Below are 24356 nucleotides of genomic sequence, written 5' to 3' on the forward strand. Positions count from 1 at the left end.
CTCCAGTGTAGCAGCGTCCGCTCTCCTTTAGCTCTTCCAGCTGTCCCTTCATCGCCGCCCACTCTCCTTCAGTGCCGCCTGCTGTCCTTTAGCACTGCTTGCTCCCGTAGTAGCCGCTCCCAGTCAGCACCGGCCACTGTCATTCAGTAGCGGCTGCTGTGCTTCAGTACTGCCTGATCGGACTTGCTTAGCGACAGTTCATTGTCCCCAGGCACGCGCCCATAAACTTAACATAAGAACTTTGGGCTGCCCTCATAGGTCACTTGCTGTACCAAACGTCAATTTTAGGATTTTACGGTGGTGGTGAGGATGTCCCTAATCTAATGACACCAAAATCATCCACCAAAAGTCAAACAAAGCGGTCAAAGTGTGGTGCAAGAAAAAGCCAGTAGGCTTATCCATATTAGATTGGTGTTATATCAGTCCTTTTAGGGCATTATATCTACGTCCGGGTGCGTCACTGTGGACTTGCACGGACGTAACTGCTAACATTCTAGCAGGATCCATTTTCTGCATCCCGTGTCCATATAATTATTTAGTCTCAGCCTTTCAACCAGCATATAGTCATTAGATAAGGCAGTCAACTGATAAGCAACAGCTCCAGGCTGGTCTGTGACCCTGGGATTTTACTAGCCCAGTAGTATGGTTTGGTTTTACTTTTAATGTATTAAACGTTACGTTTTATTGAATAGGGACGTTAAAATAATTTTTTTTTGCCTGCTTCAGGCAATTTTCCTTTCAAGCCATAAGAATTCATTGCCCTTGACAAACCCAGGGGTCTAATTTTGTTGTTGTTTGGTATTTCGGTCTAGTGTCATTTACTTGATGAGGTGCAATAACGAGCACAACCTATGAACAAGCGCCGCGTTATTTCTAGACGAAAGCGGCCACGTTTTTAAATGCGTAGCATCAATATGGTTAATAAACATTGTGTAGCATCCGGCATTACAGAGGGACGAGGGATTCAGCACACACATAAATGCCTCCATTGTAATTACTGCAGACATTTTAGATAACGTATTAGTTAATTAATGCAACCAGGTGTGCTCAATAAAATAAGCTACCCATGGCTTCACATACGAATTTCTCCTCGAGCCGTCTGACACGGACATTCATTAAACCTTCCCATCAGGCACAGGCAGGAATTAAGCATATATCATTGCCTCATTTACAAGCAATTTAATACTGAGCGTTTTGTGTCTTTTTTTTTTTTTGCATTTACCGGATGGAAGAAAAATGATTGATATGTTCAGTGCTGAAAATGGAAAGCGTTGTCTAGCTGCGCTCTCCCATGTGTAGCACATCTCATCTAATGTGTTCACGTTCACATCCTTGAATGTTACCCATTCACAGTTTTGTTTTGTTTTTTTTACATGGTTTATAAGTTTTGTTTTCCATTTTCTTCTCACAAACACCCTCAACACTCATCTCATGTAGGAGGTAATAATGAGTGTTTGTGTCATGTTACATATAAAATACCACTGTCATGACAAGCGAAGAACAGGACTGAGGGATGTCAAAGCATCGGCCTCGACGGTCGACCCACATGACCCATTCATCAGCACATGCTCACTGTCATTTTGGCTCTTGCTACCAACGAGATCACTGCTCTGCAGATTGGTTGCGGGTGGGTGGGACCGATTGCTGGGAAGATTGGTTGCGGGTGGGAGGGATAGCCCACACAGTCAATCACCATTAGTTTGTGTGCTTTAATCCAGCTTCTCTTGCCAGAGGATGCTGGTTATTCTCTAATCTGGTCTGATTCCTGTCTGAAAACTCTGTTTGAAAGGATTTCTGGTCCAGTTGGTAGTTCCCGATCCAGGCCTGCATATTAGGATAAGTTTGTCTGCTGATTTAACATGCAGTGTTGTGACACCGTTTTCCCTAAACACTGGTGGTAATATATTGTGTCATTTAATCTTTGCCATTTCCTGAACCATGTAGGGAATGTTAGGGTTGCCCTTATCAGGGCGATTACTCCATTTATAGGTAGGGTCTTTCCTATAAACGTTTAGGATGTGTTTTCACTATAATATATATGTATAAGTGTGTATGTATAATCTATACACACACACTATTAGGGCTTTCTATGATTATTAAGCATATATACTTTCATCCGTATAGGGTGCTGTCAGCACATCTTGCACGGATATATCAAACACGCTACAGGCCTGATTTGTCATGTAAAATGAGAGAGAGAGTGACTGACTGACTTGGGACCCGACGTCTCCCATTGTAATCTATGGGGTTCGTTACTTGAGTAAAGCTCTCGAATTTTCCGAACAGCTCGACTCGAATAACGTGGAGCCGAGCATTTGGGTGCTCGCTCATCTCTATACATAACCTATTAATGAACCCTTTGTAGGTGAAAACACCAGGGCAGATTTGACAATTTTTTTTCTTTTGCTTTTCTAGCTAGTAAGCCTTGGAAATGGTTAAATGAGTCCTACTTTCTACAACCGTGGAGCTCTGCAGGACATATTTTTTACATCTTTGCCATTTTAGCTTTTTATCAGTAGACAGCAAGTCATTGATATGCCGTATTAGAAGAACAAGCCACATGGCTTAGATCTATCATGAATCAGTTTTAATAATACTATTACCTCCATTAATTCCATTCTTACTGTTATGAAGAAGGGGCATTGCATAAGTCGCTGTGTGCTTCTAAGCTGGGTGGAGGGTGCACACACTTCTCCAGGGAGCAAACATATTAGTGTACTGAAGCTGTGACCCATCTCAAAGGAAGATGACTTAGCTGATTAGCTGAGCGGACTGAATAGCTGGGAGCAGCGGTGGCTGCACAATAAGAAAAGCTGAGGCAATTAGCAGAAAATCGCATGCCAAACGTGCCTCCAATTGGCACAAGGCCTTGGTATTTACACTCTGTTGTCCTCTATTGGTGTGAAGTATCTGCTTGTGATTCATTCCTGTGTCTGCTCTCTCAGCACTTTCTATAAATACAATGTTCTAAAATGAATTAGTAGTTAGGTTTATCATAGCTCAATTGCTTGGATACTGCATACCTATAGTGCCATACATGTACCATTGTCATCTCTGTAGCCCCTCTTTCTGAACCTCCATGTCTCTCAAAATACAGTGCAATGGCATATATACCATAGAGGCAGGTCGTATAGCTGCTGTGGCCCCCTAGGAAGCCACTTCTCAACAAGGCAAAATAAAACACATGCAGTCAGATATACTAAAATCATTTTGATGGCCACCTAATATAACAATGACACCTAGTCTTCTAGAGATTGTCGTCTCGGAGAAGAGGGAGAAAATACATGTGTAATATGGGCAATGACAACGGCTGTGTTTGTGACTGGAGGCCTAGGGTTGAGCGCCTCAATCCTGTCTTTTCTGTGGAGCGACACACTGTCCCCATTTCTGGTGTAATGGTCTGGGCAGGGCCATTGCATACAAGAGTTTGTCCCCCCTAGTAGTGGTATGATGGACAATGACGGCTCAGCGATATGTTAAAGGGGTTGTCCCGCGCCGAAACGGGTTGGTTTTTTTTTCAACCCCCCCCACCGTTCGGCGCGAGACAACCCCGATGCAGGGACTTAAAAAAAAACCCGCTCAGCGCTTACCTGAATCCCCGCGCTCCGGTGACTTCTATACTTACCGGTGAAGATGGCCGCCGGGATCTTCTTCCTCCGTGGACCGCAGCTCTTCTGTGCGGTCCATTGCCGATTCCAGCCTCCTGATTGGCTGGAATCGGCACGTGACGGGGCGGAGCTACACAGAGCTACACGGAGCCCCATTCAGAAAAGCAGAAGACCCGGACTGCGCAAGCGCGTCTAATTTGGCCATTCGACCATTTTAGACGGCGAAAATTAGACGGCAACCATGGAGACGAGGACGCCAGCAGCGGAGCAGGTAAGTGAAAAACTTTTTATAACTTCTGTATGGCTCATAATTAATGCACAATGTACATTACAAAGTGCATTATTATGGCCATACAGAAGTGTATAGACCCACTTGCTGCCGCGGGACAACCCCTTTAAGGACATCCTGCACCACATGTGTCCCTCTCATGATGGCTTCTAAGAGGCATTTTCCAGCAGGATTTCGTATTATTTGGCCACATTACTTTTGTGTCTCATGCAGAGAAATGTTGTGTGACTCATCTTATTTGTATCTTTTATTGTTTTACCTGTCTCATATGTATGTTTCCAACTTTTCCTGATAATGCATAAAACATTTTGGATCTTATATAAGGTATTTCTTGAGTCTTACACTTTTTGGTTTGTTTGGTGTATATATCTATAATTGGTGCTTTTTGACTCCTTATTTTGGAGTGGCCTTCATATTGGTACAAATATTTACTCTTCAGATCAGATGGACGTACCTGGGTGTGGATGCCTGGGCAACACCTTTTACCTGAGTGTGTTGTACTAACAGTTAAGTGCAACACATGGTCCGTTATGGTCTGGGGATGTTTTACGTGGCATGGTCTCGGCCCGTTGGTTGTAGTGGCAAGAACCATGAACATGGAGGTGTACCTTGACATTCTAGACAATAATGTGCTTCTGAGAATGTTGCAATACTCTGGAACGGTCAGCAAGACAACACGTCTTGTCTAGAGATGAGCGAACGTACTCGTCCGAGCTTGATGCTCGGGCGAATATTAGCGTGTTCGGGATGCTCGTTACTCGTAACGAGTACCACGCGATGTTCCGGTTACTTTCAGTTTCCTCTCTGAGACGTTAGCGCGCTTTTCTGGCCAATTGAAAGACAGGGAAGGCATTACAACTTCCCCCTGTGACGTTCAAGCCCTATACCAGCCCCCTGCTGTGAGTGGCTGGGGAGATCAGATGTCACCCGAGTATAAAAGTCGGCCCCTCCCGTGGCTCGCCTCAGATGCCTTGTGACTGAGTTAACTGAGGGAAAGTGCTGCTGCTGGTGCTGCTGTAGGGAGAGTGTTAGGAGTGAGTGTAGGCTTCAAGAACCCCAACGGTCCTTCTCAGGGCCACATTTAACCGTGTGCAATACTGTGCAGGCTGCTGTTAGCAGTGTTGCATTATTTTTTTTTCAAAATCAGCTGTGCAGAGCATTGCGCCCTGCAGTAATACTACAGGGACAGAATTGTGTAGGCAGGGCCAGAAGACATATATTATTGATTCAATATAGTCAGTGGGCCTTTTCTTTTTAAAAAAAGGGAAAAATTCTATGTGCCCTGCCTCTGTCAGTCCTCAGCGTTCTGTGTACGTGTGTGGTGAGTGGAGATAGTAAACAAATCATACGCAGCCAGCTACGTTTAACAGCAGGCTTGCGCCAATTTATTTCCTGCCTTCCTGGGAAAAATCACCGCTCTGCTGCACTTCATATAACTGCATTTCTGTGGAACAGATTTCTTATCTGATTGAATATAGTCAGTGGGCCTTTTCTTTTTAAAAAAAAGGGAAAAATTCTATGTGCCCTGCCTCTGTCAGTCCTCAGCGTTCTGTGTACGTGTGTGGTGGGTGGAGATAGTAAACAAATCAAACGTAGCTGGCTGCGTATAACAGCAGGCTTGCGCCAATTTATTTCCTGCCTTCCTGGGAAAAATCACCGCTCTGCTGCACTTCATATAACTGCATTTCTGTGGAACAGATTTCTTATCTGATTGAATATAGTCAGTGGGCCTTTTCTTTTTAAAAAAAAGGGAAAAATTCTATGTGCCCTGCCTCTGTCAGTCCTCAGCGTTCTGTGTACGTGTGTGGTGGGTGGAGATAGTAAACAAATCATACGCAGCCAGCTACGTTTAACAGCAGGCTTGCGCCAATTTATTTCCTGCCTGGGAAATCAAATCACTGGTAATACACCATGCTGAGGGGTAGGGGTAGGCCTATAGGACGTGGACGCGGGCGAGGACGCGGAGGCCCAAGTCAGGGTGTGGCCACAGGCCGAGCCAGTGCGGTGGCCAGGGGTAGAGGCAGGGCCAGACCGAATAATCCACCAACTGTTTCCCAAAGCGCCCCCTCGCGCCATGCCACCCTGCACAGGTCAAGGTGCTCTACGGTGTGGCAGTTTTTCACAGAGACGCCTGACGACCGACGAACAGTGGTGTGCAACCTTTGTCGCGCCAAGATCAGCTGGGGAGGCACCACCAACAGCATGCGCAGGCATATGATGGCCAAGCACCCCACAAGGTGGGACGATGCCCGTTCACCGCCTCCGGTTTGCACCACTGCCTCTCCCCCTGTGCCCCAACCTGCCACTGAGATCCAACCCCCCTCTGAGGACACAGGCACTACCGTCTCCTGGCCTGCACCCACACCCTCACCTCCGCTGTCCTCGGCCCCATCCAGCAATGTCTCTCAGCGTAGCGTCCAGATGTCGCTAGCGCCACAGTTTGAGCGCAAGCGCAAGTACGACGCCACGCACACGCACGCTCAAACGTTAAACGTGCACATTGCAAAATTGATCAGCCTAGAGATGCTGCCGTATAGGCTTGTGGAAACGGAGGCTTTCAAAAGCATGATGGCGGCGGCGGTCCCGCGCTACTCGGTTCCCAGTCGCCACTACTTTTCCCGATGTGCCGTCCCAGGCCTGCACGACCACGTCTCCCGCAACATGGTACGCGCCCTCACCAACGCGGTTACTGCCAAGGTCCACTTAACAACAGACACGTGGACAAGCACAGGCGGGCAGGGCCACTATATCTCCCTGACGGCACATTGGGTGAATTTAGTGGAGGCTGGGACAGAGTCAGAGCCTGGGACCGCTCACGTCCTACCCACCCCCCGAATTGCGTGCCCCAGCTCGGTGGTGGTATCTGCGGGGGTGTATGCTTCCTCCACTAAACCACCCTCCTCCTCCTCCTATGCAACCTCTGTCTCGCAATCAAGATGTGTCAGCAGCAGCACGTCGCCAGCAGTCAGTGTCACGCGGCGTGGCAGCACAGCGGTGGGCAAGCGTCAGCAGGCCGTGCTGAAACTACTCAGCTTAGGAGAGAAGAGGCACATGGCCCACGAACTGCTGCAGGGTCTGACAGAGCAGACCGACCGCTGGCTTGCGCCGCTGAGCCTCCAACCGGGCATGGTCGTGTGTGACAACGGCCGTAACCTGGTGGCGGCTCTGCAGCTCGGCAGCCTCACGCACGTGCCATGCCTGGCCCATGTGTTTAATTTGGTGGTTCAGCGCTTTCTGAAAAGCTACCCCCACTTCTCATACCTGCTCGGAAAGGTGCGCTGGATCTGCGCACATTTCCACAAATCACACACGCACGCTGCCACCCTGCGGACCCTGCAACATCGGTTTAATCTGCCAGTGCACCGACTGCTGTGCGACGTGCCCACACAGTGGAACTCTACGCTCCACATGTTGGCCAGACTCTATGAGCAGCGTAGAGCTATAGTGGAATACCAACTCCAACTTGCGCGGCGCAGTGGGAGTCAGCCTCCTCAATTATTTACAGAAGAGTGGGCCTGGTTGGCAGCCATCTGCCAGGTCCTTGGAAAATTTGAGGAGTCTACCCAGGTGGTGAGCGGCGATGCTGCAATCATTAGCGTCACCATTCCTCTGCTATGCATCTTGAGAAGTTCCCTGCAAAGCATAAAGGCAGACGCTTTGCGCTCGGAAACAGAGCCGGGGGAAGACAGTATGTCGCTGGATAGTCAGAGCACCCTCCTGTCTATATCTCAGCGCGTTCAGGAGGAGGAGGAGGAGCATGAGGAGGATGAGGAGGAGGGGGAAGAGACAGCTTGGCCCACTGCTGACGGTACCCATGCTGCTTGCCTGTCATCCTTTCAGAGTGTATGGCCTGAGGAGGAGGAGGAAGAGGAGGAGGAGGAGGATCCTGAAAGTGATCTTCCTAGTGAAGACAGCCATGTGTTGCATACAGGTACCCTGGCACACATGGCTGACTTCATGTTAGGATGCCTTTCTCGTGACCCTCGCGTTACACGCATTCTGGCCACTACGGATTACTGGGTGTACACACTGCTCGATCCACGGTATAAGGAGAGCCTTTGCACTCTCATTCCCGAAGAGGAAAGGGGTTCGAGAATGATGCTTTACCACAGGGCGCTGGTGGACAAACTGATGGTAAACTTTCCATCCGACAGCGCTAGTGGCAGAAGGCGCAGTTCCGAGGGCCAGGTAGCAGGGGAGGCGCAGAGATCAGGCAGCATGTACAGCGCAGCAGGGGAACATTCTCCAAGGCCTTTGCCAGCTTTATGGCTCCCCAGCAAGACTGTGTCACCGCTCCCCAGTCAAGGCTGAGTCGGCGGGAGCACTGTAAAAGGATGGTGAGGGAGTACGTAGCCGATCGCACGACCATCCTCCGTGATGCCTCTGCCACCTACAACTACTGGGTGTCGAAGCTGGACACGTGGCCTGAACTCACGCTGTATGCCCTGGAGGTGCTTGCTTGTCCTGCGGCTAGCGTCTTGTCGGAAAGGGTGTTTAGTGCGGCTGGGGGAATCATCACGGATAAGCGTACCCACCTGTCAACCGACAGTGCCGACAGGCTTACACTCATCAAGATGAACAAAGCCTGGATTTCCCCAGACTTCTCTTCTCCACCAGCGGACAGCAGCGATACCTAAGCAATACGTAGGCTGCACCCGCGGATGGAAGCATCGTTCTCTCTCACCATCCAAATAAGGGAGATGGAATAAATCCTCCCTTATTTGCATATTACCCAGAGGAGCGTGCGTGGCCATTTGAGTCTCCTCACTTAGTTTATAGTATATAGTTGCTCTCCCTAAGGAGAAAAGAGCGTTTCTGACCCCTGTCCCAGGCCTCTCACTAGCAAAAGCCAGACTCCTACTGTACACTGATGATGGGCAATAACCTGGAAACAGCTGTATGTACATGGAGTCTGGCTTTGCTTTTGATTCCCAGTCATTGTAACATGACTTGTATAAAAAGTCCCACTTTGACTCGAAGGAATGCTGCCTTTCAATAGGTGGCACTGTGGAGGATTTATTCCATCTCCCTTATTTGCATATTACCCAGAGGAGCGTGCGTGGCCATTTGAGTCTCCTCACTTAGTTTATAGTATTTAGTTGCTCTCCCTAAGGAGAAAAGAGCGTTTCTGACCCCTCTCACCATCCAAAACGGGGACATTTCTGCTTCATCAATCTGTGTATAATATTCCTCCTCCTCCTCCTCCTGCTCCTCCTCCTGAAACCTCACGTAATCACGCGGAACGGGCAATTTTTCTTAGGGCCACAAGGCTCACTCATATAATTTTTCTAAACAATTTTTATACGTTTCAATGCTCTTAAAAGCGTTGAAACTTTAACTTGAACCAATTTTTCGTTAAACTGGGCTGCCTCCAGGCCTAGTTCCAACTTAAGCCACATTAACCAAAGCGATTAATGGGTTTCACCTGCCCTCTTGGTTGGCCATGGCCAATTTTTTGGATGTACATTACTACTGTTGATACAGCAATTTTTGTGGGCCCTCGCCTACAGTGTAATCAAATGAATTTTTAGCCCACCTGCATTACAGCTGACGTTACATCCGCTGTGTTGGGCAATGCAATGGGATATATTTATGTACCGCCGGTGGCTTCCTGGCACCCACCCATGCTGTGGGTCCACAGAGAATTATAAATGCATCTGAAACCACATCTAAAGAACCCCAGTCAGACTGGGGCATGCAGTGTGGGCCGAAGCCCACCTGCATTAAGCACGACATTACTACCTCAGCTGTGTTGGGCAATGCAATGGGATATTTTTATGTACCGCCGGTGGGTTCCAGGGAGCAACCCATGCTGTCGGTCCACAGGGACTTCACAATAGGGAGTTGTACCTGCCTGTGTCTATGAATTAAAAACCGCGGTCTGACTGGGGCATGCAGACACCTTGACAGAATGAATAGTGTGTGGCACATAGGTTCCCCATTGCTATGCCCACGTGTGCAGCTCCTGATGGCGGTGGCACAGGATTATATTTCTCATTGCTTCTGTACAGCATTGTGGGCTATCGCCCCGCCCCTTTTAAAGAGGGTCGCTGCCTAGCTGTGCCAACCCTCTGCAGTGTGTGCCTGCGGTTCCTCGTCATGGCAGACGCACTTATAAATAGACATGAGGGTGGCGTGGCATGAGGGCAGCTGAAGGCTGGGCAGGGACAGTTTGGTGTGCGCTGTGGACACTGGGTCGTGGGGGGGGGGGGTTGGGCAGCATGTAACCCAGGAGAAGTGGCAGCGGAGTGTCATGCAGGCAGTGATTGTGCTTTGTTGGAGGTAGTGTGGTGCTTAGCTAAGGTATGCATTGCTAATGAGGGCTTTTCAGAAGTAAAAGTTGTTGGGGGGGGGCCCACTCTTGCCGCTATTGTGGCTTAATAGTGGGACCTGTGAACTTGAGATGCAGCCCAACATGTAGCCCCTCGCCTGCCCTATCCGTTGCTGTGTCGTTCCCATCACTTTCTTGAATTGCCCAGATTTTCACACATGAAAACCTTAGCGAGCATCGGCGAAATACAAAAATGCTCGGGTCGCCCATTGACTTCAATGGGGTTCGTTACTCGAAACGAACCCTCGAGCATCGCGATAATTTCGTCCCGAGTAACGAGCACCCGAGCATTTTGGTGCTCGCTCATCTCTAGTCTTGTCACATATCCAATGCTGTTTTACCTTGTTTTTAGGATATGGATGTTCCATGATTGGACCGGCTGCACGAGTCCCGACCTGAACCCTATTCTTTGGGACAAACTGGAACATCGGTTAGGAAATATGAACATTGTCCATTTTCTTTGAGAGAACAGTTACAGGATGAATGGAGGGAAATACTAACTAAAGTGTATCAGTCATTAGTAGATAGTATGCCACAGAGAGTATCAGATGTCATTAGGGCCAAAGGAGTCCCATGAAGTATAAGCTTATGAAACAAATACTACTTTTGATTCTTGTTGAGGAGTCCAATTGGTAGGATTACATCGAACCATGCTATTTGTAATGGTGACTGGGCAAGACTGAGCTCCAAGTTCCTAAGCATATTGGGGTTTAGTGAAAGGTAGCCAACAACAGATTGCAGGAGCATGATACTACAGTATAGAAAGGGGAGTCCTAGTATATCAGGGGTCACTGTATTTCTAACATTCCATTTAAACACAATGGAGCTTAGAATGAACAGTGCTATGGGTCCTGGCCAGATAAACAGGGAATTTTGATGTTAAGATGACTACTTCCTTTGAATAATCTTAAAGGAAATAATGTGTATTTGAAGAAAGCTTTTACATCCTGCACCAAACTTTTCAGCTAGATCAAAATGACCGAATTTTAGAGATAAGTTAAAGCGCAGAAGATACGGACGCCACACAAAAGTCTATTAGAAAGTGATATTGGTTGTTTTCATGTTTGGTACGGATCACTGAGGAGATCAGCCTTTTCTCATTTTGAAAGGCTGATGGAATATATAGTATATTGCTACACACATCTGATCTGCCACTAGGAGTGTCAAAGTTGAATAACGGTACAATTACAATTATCACAGCAGACTCATGAGTTCTCTTTGTACTTATTTTCTCAGTGTATTCAGATGTCTGTGGATGAAATGGAATCTAGAATTCAGAACATTTGTAATATCTAATGGTGCAGAGGTTTATCCTATGTGAAATACTTGGAGATGTATTAATTGTCCTCCGCTCTTAATCACAAAGGAATTTCGTCATGGGGACCAAAACACATAGAGGTCTCCAGGGAAGGAAATGCAAATAGTGGCTGCTTAAATGCTCAGCCTGATCTCACTAAATCCCAATGATTAATATCATTTAGATCATAAGATGAATTTATTCTCATCTTTATTTTTTTGGAAATGGACAAGACCTCATTCATATTATGGATAAAAAATAGACTATACTGTATATAATAAATCCAAAGCTTTCCAAACTACTGTATACACAATTTTGATAAAAGTATAGGGACATACATACAAGGCGATGAAATTCAATTTTATTCACATTTTTCAATACTGTTAGGCTGCCTTTGCCCTCAATCACTGCAATGACCCTCCTAGGCATGCTTTCCACTAAATTCTGAAAGATATGTGGAGAGGTGGAGGGTTTTTCCTCCCTTATTCGAAGACCGCTTCAGATAGTGATGCGGGGATGATTGGCGTATTGGGTGTTCACGGATATGGCGTTCTAGTTCATCCCAAAGATGCTCAATGGGATTGAAATCCAGACTTTGGGCTGGCCTATGAAGTTTGCAGATGTTCTGTTCCACAAACTAAGCCTCAAAACTGCGTGCTTTATGACATATTGGTTGAGACCTAGAGCTCTATACCAAAGTAGGTAATGCCATATTGTCCAGAGTATCTCTATACCCATTAGCACTGAGGGTGAACTTCCCTATAACCAACGGCCCTTCCCAGCAGAAGTACCTCCTCCAAACTTCACTGCTAGTATGATGTAGTTGCATAGAAATCGCCCTACAGAAAACCACCACACCTAAGTGCTGCCATTCGATTCAAAGATGGTGTACTGTTATTCAGCTGTCCACAACACTTGCTTCCACTTATTTGCAGTCCCAAAATAATGCTCCAAGCACGATCGCAGGCATCTCGGTGTATGATTTTGGGCTTGTATGCAGCTGCTTGTCCATGGTAACCCTTCACATGCAGTATCTTACGCATGATTCTACCACTAATGGATCTTACAATGGCCTGTGAGACCTTCCGAACAAGTGTTTTGGCATATGATGTGCGTGATGCCGTCAAAACTCATGAAAGGCTCCATTGTCCACGTTCTGTCAGTTAATGAGGTCTCTCTGAACGTGACTACACTGCACATACACCAGATGTTTTCCATTTCTGAGTTACATTGCCAACAGTGGACTTTGGAAGGTCCAAAAGCATGGCAATGTTCCATACTGATTGATTGCTCAGGTGACATCGCACCACCATCCCCCATTGGAAGTCTGTCAACTCTACACCTGGTAGCATTCTGATGGTTGCTGTACTGGGATATGCCTGTGTGATACTGTCTTTTATACTTTATACTCACACATCTGATTTGTATATCCCCTTCACCTGACAGCACAGGATTGGGGAGTGTCCCAAAACTTTTGTAAATATAGTGTATATCATACACTGGGCACTTTTTACATGGCATCAAAGTAAGCAACTGCCTGGTGTCTCTAAAGACAGGTACCTGAGAATTAAACTTAAACTACACAGTATTATTTAGTGGTATGTGGTATTATTTAAGAATTGAATAGCTGTATTATGTGAAAGTATTATCTGGACACTGCATATTATTTGGGCTATCTTATCTTTATCCGTTTAGTCGAGCCAAATTTATGTATCAGCCCTCTCCACGTGGTTCTATTTTGTAATGCTTCTTTCAATTTGATCATTTGCATGTTGGTGTTGGCCTTGATTATATCAAGCCAGCACGGTCTTTGGTAGCCAGGTCGTCTTTTGCTGCTGACTACTCCAAGCATTATTGATGTTTATAATGCATTAGCTTGCACTACGTGGCAGAAGTGTGAGTTTGTTTTGTAATTTTGCCCTCCAATGAGAACTTTGGTTTGATGCGGTCTATGACTGTTTTTTGTTTGTGATCCTGGCGGTCCAAAGAATTTGTATGAGTTTCCTCCAGCACCAAAGTTTAAATGTAGCAGTCTTCCTCTACTCCGTCTTCTTCAGTGTCCAGTTTTAGCAGCCATAAGTTGTGATTAGAAAGATGATTGTGTTGACTTTCCAGCATTTTGTTGCAATGCTTATGTCTTTGTTTTTCCAGATCTTATCTATACTCCGCATTACAATGCGACAGCACGATTCATCGCTTTATTTTGGGTCCTAATTCTCTATTGCGGTTGATTTTCGATCCGAAGAAGTTGAAGTCTTGAACTGCTTCGATTTCTTCGTGGTTGATTTAGATTTTTTTTTGTAGTGTTACCAGTTGTTATGATCCTAGTTTTCTTGATATTCAAGTATAGGCAGTAAAGATATGGGTCCAGGAATAGCGGATCCTTTCCAGGCTTCAGGAGGACTATTATAATAACTCATACGTTGTGCCCTTGTTATGGTGGCCAACATATCCCGTTTTCTCTCCTTCCTCAAATATGGTCTGTTTTAAAAACAAACTTTAATTATTAGCTGACTCCATAATATACTGATTCAAATTAGTTTGTGCCTCCCACCAGTTAGTACTAGATTCAACAGTAGGATTGTGTAGAAATAATGCCTCAGATTATAACAAATATTATTGTAGCTCTTGCCCCAATTGTCTATGTTTTTATTTTACATTGTTGATTGCTTCAGTGACCCCCCCCCCCCCCCCCTCTCAAAAGTGCCTTCATTGCATCTTATTTCATCTTTCATCTTATTCCCTCATAGAGAATGAGTTGTGATTAACCATAAAAAAAACTCTGCTAGGGGTTGCTGAATCCACTCATAATCGCTGCTGCATTCAGGATGGATTGGAGAGGGGAGTGTCTGCTGGAGGGGAGACCTATCAGCAGCGAGTTGCAATAATCGAGCCAAGAGTGGATGAGGGCAACAGTGAGCATTTTTAGCATGTCTACGGTGAGAAAAGGGCAGATTCTTGCGATGTTCTTGAGGTGCAGCTGACATGTTCTGGCAAGAGATTGGATGTAGGGGATAAATGAGAGATCGGAGTTGAATATAACCCCAAGGCAGTGGGAGTGCTGTCTGGGATTTATGGTGGTGCCACATACTGAGATGGAGATGTCAGGATGAGGTTGGTTAGTAGAGGTTAGAAACAGTAGAAGGTCAGTTTTTGAGAGGTTTAGTTTCAGGTAGAGAGAAGACATAGTGTTAGATACAGCGGTCAGTGGCATTCTGGAGGAATGTTGCTGTGATGTCACGGGAAGAGGTGTATAATTGGGTGTCATCAGCATAGAGATGGTACCGAAAGCCAAATCTCCTGATGGTTTGTCTAATAGGGGCGGTGTAGATGGAGAAATGGGGGGGGGGGTGTTGAGGACTGAGCCCTAGGGAACCCCAACAGCAAGGGGAAGAGGAGGGGAAGTAGAGCCAGCAAAGCAGACACTAAAGGAGCAGTCGGATAGGTAAGAGGAGAACCAGGAGAGAGCAGTGTCCTTTAGTCCAATGGAGCAACGCATACTGAGGAGGAGTTTGTGGTCAACAGTGTCAAATACTGCAGAGAGATCGAAGAGGATCAGTAGGGAGTAGTTGCCCCTCGATTTGGCCGTCAGGAGGTCAATTGACAATTTATTCAGGGCAGTTTCTATTGAGTGTAGGGGGCAGAAGCCGGACTGCAGGGGGTCAAGAGGAGAGTTTTCTGAGAGATGGCTTATAAGGCGGGAGTAAACCAGGCGTTCTAGTAATTTGGAGATGAAGGGGAGGTTGAAGATGGGTCGGTAGTAGGCAGCATCGGTCGAGTCAAGAGTCTGTTTCTTTAGCAGTGGGGATATGATAGCGTGTTTGAATAAGGAAGGGAAGATGCCAGTGGTCAGAGAAGGATTGAATATAGTGGTGAGGTGGGAGATGGCCACTGGGATGAGGGACCGGAGGAGGTGTGAGGGAAGAGGGTCGCTAGCACAGGTGGTGGGGCGAGCATAGGAAAACAATCTGGAGAATTCTTCCTCTGTCGGTCTGCATACAGAGAGTGAGCAGGAGCTGGATGCAGTACTGACAAGACTAGGGTCAGGGTTTGTCTGGGATTGGGAGGTTATTTCCTGCCAGATGTTGTCAATTTTCTTTTTGAAGCAAGCAGCCAGTTCTTCAGCCCTGAGATCCATCACTGGGGGCTGCAATTTTGTGCTGAGAATGGAGTGGATACTTTAGTATGTAGGAGATCATTACCCAGCTCCAGGTTTTTTCTAGACAATGTCTGATATGTTGAAGAGTGGCATAAATATAGTTGTACTCTTATGTTTTGGCTCTCCATATATCTATCAGACGGGTTTCCTGCAGCAGCCACCCCAGTGGTAAAATGCCATCTACTGCACCTGAAAGATTTACAAGAACCCTGTCGCAAAGTGGGTCTATAATGGTGATACAATCTCCTATTATTAGTATTGGAGTACTGGGTATGGTGGCAACAAACTGCAAAACATGTCAATACCACAGAAAGCATAGACAGCAGCAAGTATAGATAAGTTGTTCACCTCTCATTTGTCATTCAGTTTCTGCATTGAGAAAACTGAATGACATATCTTTCCATGTAAACAGGCAGTTCACTTATGAACAGCTGCCTGTTACTGTAAATGGGCGGCAACGATCCCTAGACCGCTGCACCTCCATTAAGTCAAAGATGTTTCTTCCTGTATAGAAACTATTATTGCTGTAACGACCTGTTGGTTATCTGTTGCCTGACAGATCACCCCATGAAAAAGCACTCAAACTAGTAAAAAATGAATGATAGTTAGCTCCCACCCATCTCTTAGGTAAATAGTGTTCAGTGTCTCGAGTAAGGGTCATTTTAGACGAGCTGATTATCGTTTCAACAAGCAAATATCACTGCAAACGTATTTGCTCATGCAACCTGTTTAGACAGGCAGATACATCATTGGCTTGTCCAAATGAGAATTGTTCAGTCTTCACATTTTCTGCGTAAGCGAATAAGAGGGACTAAATCATTGCTGTTTAAACTGAATGATAAGTGAATGAGCCAACAATGGTTTTTATGAAAACGAACGACAAACGTGGCTCATGTTTAGGCCGAACGATTATCATTAATTTTCGCTTGTTTGAATGATTTTTTTGAACAATAACCATTCCATCTAAAAGCACCATTGCATGAGCTTCCTGCAAAAATAAGACTGAGGGACCCTGCTGTGATAAATGTTGGGAAACTGCACTACACTTAATAGGTTCCCTTATCCCCCATCAGTTTCTCAAAGAGGTATTCCAGGCTCTGTACAGGCCTTCCCCAACTCTAAAGGCCCTTCTTCCCTAAGGAACTCATTCTGCCACTGCAAATGAACTAAACATGGAGAACAACTCCTGTAATTTACAGTCGTATCCAGGTATGGATAATCTTTTAACCACTAATGCATTAAACGAGCTGCTTTTGTCTCTGTAAAAGGACATTTTTCAAGATATGCAAAAAATGTTGAATCAACTTCAATCCAATATTGACCACCTTGTCACATGTACAGCCTATGTTTAACAAAAATTGGCAAATTCTCCACTGCCCACAGTAAGTTGGTAGATGCACACAATGTCTTGGAAGAAAAGATCTCCTGTCTACGCAAAAAAGTTATAGACCTTGAGGAAAGCTCACAAAGAAACAACATAAAGAGGATCTTTAGCAAACCCACATAATGCCATACTGATTTTCCCTGATATCTCTCCAGCAATTTTGTAACTCCAAAGACAATTAACATAGTAATGTAGTATGTAAGGATGAAAAAAGATATGTCCATCCAGTTCAACGTATTAGCCCCCAATGCTGATCCAGAGGAAGGCAAAAAAAGCAATGTGGTACAAGCCAATTTTCCCCATTTAAGGGAAAATTCCATTCTGACTCCAATCTGGCAATCAGAATAATCCCTGGATCACAGGCCCTTCTGAAGTTTAATTATAACATATAATATTGTATCGCTTAAGAAAGACGTTCAGGTCCAGCTTTAACTCTTTTAGTGATTTCACCATCACCACATCCTCAGGCAGAGAGTTTCAGTCTCACTGCTCTTCCAGTAAAGAACCCCCTTCTATGTTGGTGTAGAAACCTTCCTTCCTCTAGATGTAAAGGATGCCACCTTGTTACAGTCACAGTCCTGGTTATAAATAGATTGTGGGAAAGATCCTTGTATTGTCCCATGATATATTTACGAGTATACATAGTTATTACGTCGCCCCTCAACAGTCTTTTTTTTTTTTTTTTTTTTTTAAACTAAATAATCCCAATTTTGATAACCTCTCTGGGTATTGTAGTTCGCCCATTCTGTTTATTACTTTAGTTGTCCACTTTTGTACCTGCTTAATCTCTGATATATCTTTCCTGAGTACTGGTGCCCAAAACTGTATACAATATTCCCTGTGTGGTCTAACCAGTGACTTGTAAAGAGGAAGAACAATGTTCTCATCATGTGCCCCTAGACCTCTTTTGATACACCCCATGAACCTATTTGCCTTGGCAGCAGCTGCCTGACACTGGTTGCTACAGTTAAGCTTACAGTTAACTAAAATGCCAAAGTTCTTCCCCATGACAGTGTTTTCCATTTAGTATGTAATTGTGATACGCATTTCCTACACCAGAAGTTTTCCTATTCTCCCTCCTTCCCTTGGAGACTTATTGAATATATTCTTCCCCATCTACCCCGAACACGAATGTAACTTGAAAACCAACTTAGAAATGTTTTTACCTTCAGTTTCTAGTGTCTTCTCAGTGTGGAATGCCCACAAAGCCTATATGAGAGGTTTATTTATAAAATACTGCTCTAAGGCTAAAAGAAAAAGAAAGGAAGAATTAACTTCCCTGATCTCTCAAATAAATACCATTGACTACCTAAATAATGCTAATCTCACATCTCAAAGAACGAAAGAGATATTTAGGTTACGGGCCAAGCTTAAGAGTAAAACATGATTTTGTTTTTTATAAAATGAGAGTGCAATTTTACGCACATATTGTAAATCTAAGAAAAGGATTAGATATCTTTTAGACTCTGGCGTGCATATAATTACTCATTCCCAATAAATTGCTAATGCATTTGCCTTATACTACGCCTCTCTTTCTAATTTAGGGGAATATACAAATACGCATCAACTCCAATTAAAGAAATTTCAAATTTTCTCCAGAACATTAACCTACCATGTCTGTCTCTACACCGATCTCCAGGTCTGAAGTTCTAGAAGCCATCAAAATGCTAAAACCTCTCAAATGGTTATTATAAAAAATACTCTTCCCTTCTGGCTCCCTATCTAGTAATGGTGTTTAATGAGGCAACTGATAAGGGTTCCTTTCCCTCAGAAATGTTAGCCCGTATTGTCACTTTGACTCAAACTTGCCAAAAAAATTACTTCCACAGCTAATTTTTGTCCTATTTCTCTATTCAATACTGATGTAAAAATGTATGCTAAGATCGTCAGCATCCGACTCTTTTCTATTACAACATTGGTGTAGATCAAGTAGGTTTTGTCCCACAGAGACAGGCTCTGGAGGAAGCGGCTGATTTCTGAATCTCATTAAGACTGCTGAACTTGGTCCTATACCTTCTTTATTCCTAGCCCTAGATGCTATTTAGAGGCTACCTTAGGGAAATTTGGTTTCTCTGGTTCCATTAGATCTGCGATTTTGTCGTTCTATTTGGCACCATGTGCAAGGTTTTCTAAATCTGGGTGTATTTCCCCTTTATTTATAATTTGTAATGGTACTTGACAGGGCTGTCCTCTCTCTCCCTTTATTTTTGCCCTTCTTATGGAACCTCTAGCTGAATAGATTAGAACAAATAATAACATCAAAAGAATTAAATTAGGACATCCGAAAGACAAAATAGAACTATATGCAGATAACCTAATCCTAGCTTTAAAGGACCCTATCTCCTCTTTAAAACAGGCCCAATCTGACATTTCTGATTTTTTAAAAACTTTTTCATATTATAGGGAAACGATACAAAATTTCAATTGCTGAATGTTGCAATTGACTATAAAACTAGGCAACATATAATTAATTCCTTAAGGATCAAGCACAGTAAATTTACGGCGCTTAGTCCTGAGCTTTAATTTTGGCATGGGATTAAAGCGCCTGCAATGTTGCAGGAGCAGGGCGGTACCTCAGCTGTTAGTCACAGTCAAGGATCCGGAAGAGAAGGCAGAACAGTTTTTAACCACTTCTGCCTTCTCCTTTACAGGTTACATAGCACTCAATGAGCACTATATAGTGTATAGAGAAAGCTGAAGTGTTACTTCTGCTAGGTGACCCATCGGTCACGTCACCACCTGGTGTCCCCTGTCACAGCAGAGCTGCAGGCTCCTACCAGACCCTGATCAACTCTGCTAGTGACTATTGTCACTACAGGGGAATGTTGTACCCTGTAACTGGGGCTCCTTTGGATGCCCCAGCTACATTGGAAAAGTGTGAAATAAAAAAACAAAAAATTCAATGTGAATGACCCCCAGAGGTCTTATATGAAATCATGGGTGACATAGATGTTAAAAAAATTACAGAATGAAATACAAAAATATATTTATCTAAAAAAGAAAATGACCCCCCCCCCCACCGACGCCAACTAAAATCATCACCATATGCACCCTGTAATCTTAAACTATACAAATGATATATCAAAACGTCCAAAACAAAATTAGGAACCAATTCCTGTACTTTATTTTAGTGTAAATAAACTAATTTTAAAAATAAACAACTATAAATTTTTAAAAAATCATTTCCGTTCCGTCTTTGAACCTTTGCATGCCGCAATCTACATATTTGGCGGCTGTTCTTATCTATCTGCACTGTTGCAGCGGGAGGCTGGCTATCAATAACAGCCAGCTCCCGCTGTGAGATGGTGCAAGCTCACGTTTTAAGGCAGCAAAAGAGCAAGTCTCAAAAAATGTTTTTAAAAAGTGGGGTTTTATTGTGTACAAAAGTAGCACAGCATAAACAACTGTATAAACTTAGTAATGCCAGAATTGTGCTGACCCAGAGAATAATGTTATTGCATTATTAATTTTGCACACTGACAACTGTAAAAATGAAATCCAAAAAGCAAATGTCAGAATTTTTTCCCCCAACACCCCTAAAAAAATGTATTATATAACTTTTATTACATTATATGTAACCAAAAATTCTGCCATTTAAAAATGGCTATGTCAACGGAAAAATTAAAAAGTTATGGCTCCTGGAATTCAACAATGAAAAATACCCTAAAAATGAGTTGGTCATTAAGGCGCAAACAGGCTTTTTACTAAGGGGCTAAGGGATATGAATAGAGATGAGCGAACGTACTCGGTAAGGGCGATTTCGCAATTGAGCACCGCGATTTTCGAGTACTTCACTACTCGGGTGAAAAGTACTTGGGGTCGCCGGGGGGCAGGGGGAGGCGCAGCGGAGCGGGGGGTAGCAGCGGGGAACAGGGGGGAGCCCCCTTCCTCTCCCTCTCCCCCCCCACTCCCCGCTGCAACCCCCCGCTCACCCACAGCGCACCCGAGTAGTGAAGTACTCGAAAATCGCGGTGCTCGATTGCGAAATCGGCCTTACCGAGTACGTTCGCTCATCTCTAGATATGAACTATGAGCTAGAATGCGAAGCCCCTAAGTAAAAGCAAATTTTGCCCTGGTGAACCAGGCCCAACCGTGTTTTACGTGATAAGCCTTTCATTTTAATGGGCGGGATATAATACTAAGAGCAGACTGGGTAGACCATATAGTCTTTTTCTTTCATCAAATTTCTATGTTTGTATATTTATTAACCCTGTAAGTAAAATATGGATTAAAAACAATTTCTGCCAGCTCGATCAGCTAGGGTGTCTGTGTTAATGGAAGGGCTTGATTTCATAACATGACCCCTTTTTAAGAAGTGTGAATATCTATTATATGGAAATAAGAAATATTATAAAGATGCGCCAGGTGTATTCCTAGTTTGTTAACAAGATAACAAAAATCAATGTTTAACTCACCTGGTGCCAGGCGAGGAAAACCTTATACAAGGTACCTCGCTGACACCACAATCCAGGTAGACTTGTAGCAGGTCTTTAATCCCCGATCCGGTAGTATACGTAGAGCCGCAGGACGATTAACAAGCACACCGGATAACCGGGGCTTATTGTATACAAAATGCAGAAAATAGAAAATAAAACATCCACGCTCGGAGGATAAAGTTTTGACTATACAAACGTAATATTTTATTATAATGATAGAACAACGCTTTTCGGTAAATATATACCTTTTACAAGCTCATCCTTGAAGCACGATCACGTAGCAAACAACAAGATACATTTCTCAGACAGTTAACTCATTCAGTGCTGCAGTTATGCAATAGACATCCTATTCATACAACATGAAAGACACTGACAATACAAAGCAAGAGACAAATGCATACATACATTATGGAGGGGCCCCATCAACTTGGGGCCACTACACTTGTACATGTTCCTATAGACATGATACAATGTGCGCTCCTTGTACATGTTCCGATAGATATGGTACAATGTGCTCTCCTTGTACATGTTCCTATAGATATGGTACAATGTGTCCTCCTTGTACATGTTCCTATAGATATGGTACAATGTGTCCTCCTTGTACATGTTCCTATAGATATTGTACAATGTGCTCTCCTTGTACATGTTCCTATAGATATGGTACAATGTGTGCTCCTTGTACATGTTCCTATAGATATGGTACAATGTGCTCTCCTTGTACATGTTCCTATAGATATGGTACAATGTGCTCTCCTTGTACATGTTCCTATAGATATGGTACAATGTGCGCTCCTTGTACATGTTCCTATAGATATGGTACAATGTGCGCTCCTTGTACATGTTCCTATAGATATGGTACAATGTGCTCTCCTTGTACATGTTCCTATAGATATGGTACAATGTGCTCTCCTTGTACATGTTCCTATAGATATGGCACAATGTATTCTCCTTGTACATGTTCCTATAGATATGGTACGATGTATTCTCCTTGTACATATACCTATAGATATGGTACAATGTGCTCTCCTTGTACATGTTCCTATAGATATGGCACAATGTGCGCTCCTTGTACATGTTCCTATAGATATGGTACAATGTGCTCTCCTTGTACATGTTCCTATAGATATGGTACAATGTGCTCTCCTTGTACATGTTCCTATAGATATGGTACAATGTGCGCTCCTTGTACATGTTCCTATACATATGGTACAATGTGCTCTCCTTGTACATGTTCCTATAGATATGGTACAATGTGCTCTCCTTGTACATGTTCCTATAGATATGGTACAATGTGCTCTCCTTGTACATGTTCCTATAGATATGGTACAATGTGCTCTCCTTGTACATGTTCCTATAGATATGGTACAATGTGCTCTCCTTGTACATGTCCCTATAGATATGGTACAATGTGCTCTCCTTGTACATGTCCCTATAGATATGGTACAATGTGCGCTCCTTGTACATGTTCCTATAGATATGGTACAATGTGCGCTCCTTGTACATGTTCCTATAGATATGGTACAATGTATTCTCCTTGTACATGCTCCTATAGATATGGTACAATGTGCTCTCCTTGTACATGTCCCTATAGATATGGTACAATGTGCGCTCCTTGTACATGTTCCTATAGATATGGTACAATGTGCGCTCCTTGTACATGTTCCTATAGATATGGTACAATGTGCTCCTTGTACATGTTCCCATAGATATGGTACAATGTGCTCTCCTTGTACATGTTCCCATAGATATGGTACAATGTGGGCTCCTTGTACATGTTCTTATAGATATGGTACAATGTGCTCTCCTTGTACATGTTCCCATAGATATGGTACAATGTGCGCTCCTTGTACATGTTCCTATAGATATGGTACAATGTGCGCTCCTTGTACATGTTCCTATAGATATGGTACAATGTGCGCTCCTTGTACATGTTCCTATAGATATGGTACAATGTGCTCTCCTTGTACATGTTCCTATAGATATGGTACAATGTGCGCTCCTTGTACATGTTCCTATACATATGGTACAATGTGCTCTCCTTGTACATGTTCCTATAGATATGGTACAATGTGCTCTCCTTGTACATGTTCCTATAGATATGGTACAATGTGCTCTCCTTGTACATGTTCCTATAGATATGGTACAATGTGCTCTCCTTGTACATGTCCCTATAGATATGGTACAATGTGCTCTCCTTGTACATGTCCCTATAGATATGGTACAATGTGCGCTCCTTGTACATGTTCCTATAGATATGGTACAATGTGCGCTCCTTGTACATGTTCCTATAGATATGGTACAATGTATTCTCCTTGTACATGCTCCTATAGATATGGTACAATGTGCTCTCCTTGTACATGTCCCTATAGATATGGTACAATGTGCGCTCCTTGTACATGTTCCTATAGATATGGTACAATGTGCGCTCCTTGTACATGTTCCTATAGATATGGTACAATGTGCTCCTTGTACATGTTCCCATAGATATGGTACAATGTGCTCTCCTTGTACATGTTCCCATAGATATGGTACAATGTGGGCTCCTTGTACATGTTCTTATAGATATGGTACAATGTGCGCTCCTTGTACATGTTCCTATAGATATGGTACAATGTGCACTTCTTGTACATGTTCCTATAGATATGGTACAATGTGCTCTCCTTGTACATGTTCCTATAGATATGGTACAATGTGCTCTCTTTGTACATGTTCCTATAGATATGGTACAATGTGGGCTCCTTGTACATGTTCCTATAGATATGCTACAATGTGCTCTCCTTGTACATGTTCCTATAGATATGGCACAATGTATTCTCCTTGTACATGTTCCTATAGATATGGTACGATGTATT

This window comes from Eleutherodactylus coqui, chromosome 7, assembly GCF_035609145.1.
Source record: "Eleutherodactylus coqui strain aEleCoq1 chromosome 7, aEleCoq1.hap1, whole genome shotgun sequence".
Taxonomy (NCBI): domain Eukaryota; kingdom Metazoa; phylum Chordata; class Amphibia; order Anura; family Eleutherodactylidae; genus Eleutherodactylus; species Eleutherodactylus coqui.